The 545-nt window shown below is 62.4% G+C and overlaps 1 long non-coding RNA gene across 1 annotated transcript in view; it reads left to right on the forward strand.

Annotated features, from left to right (window-relative positions):
- Positions 1-536, forward strand: part of LOC106727718 — a 2890-nt gene extending 2354 nt beyond the window's left edge. Inside the window, exon 3 of the long non-coding RNA XR_001363951.1 lies at positions 160-536. This is a non-coding gene — a long non-coding RNA (uncharacterized LOC106727718). The remainder of the gene's footprint in view (positions 1-159) is intronic.
- The last annotated feature ends 9 nt before the right edge of the window (positions 537-545 follow it).

Below are 545 nucleotides of genomic sequence, written 5' to 3' on the forward strand. Positions count from 1 at the left end.
ACCACACTACCAGCTGAAGATCACCCCACACCAGCATCCATGTCCTTGTACCCAGAGCAGGCCCGCGATCACCAACACCATGTAAGGGTTTTATTAGCTCTGGTTCCCGTTGCCCACTTGGCATCCCTGGGGCATCCATCCATCTGCCTCCTTCCGCAGCTCCGCACTGGCCCCCCAGACACCGCGTTCATGGAAACCAGGCCAGAGGAGGCAGAAGGGAGAAGCAACATGATGAGCCTGTCATTCTGGCCCAGCTGTCCAGGCCCCTCCTGCGCTCTGGACACGAGGTAGACACTCAGCATCTTCTGTAGGCGCGGGCCCAGAAACGCCTTCTGGGTGTTCAACCGCACCCGCCGTGGGGCTCCTTCACCCACCTCCATCCTGCGGCCCTTTCCTCTGCAAACGAAGCCCGAAGCGACCACGCTTGCTGGGGTTTTGCTCTAGAAAGTGGCGCCCAGTCAACCCAACCCCTTGGGACCGTCACCCTCCTCCACACAGAGCCCCCAACAGGGTCATCCCCAGCGCGGGGCGCAGCGCCCCCGGGC

Source organism: Myotis brandtii, unplaced genomic scaffold (genome assembly GCF_000412655.1).
Source record: "Myotis brandtii unplaced genomic scaffold, ASM41265v1 scaffold469, whole genome shotgun sequence".
NCBI classification, from domain to species: Eukaryota; Metazoa; Chordata; class Mammalia; order Chiroptera; family Vespertilionidae; genus Myotis; species Myotis brandtii.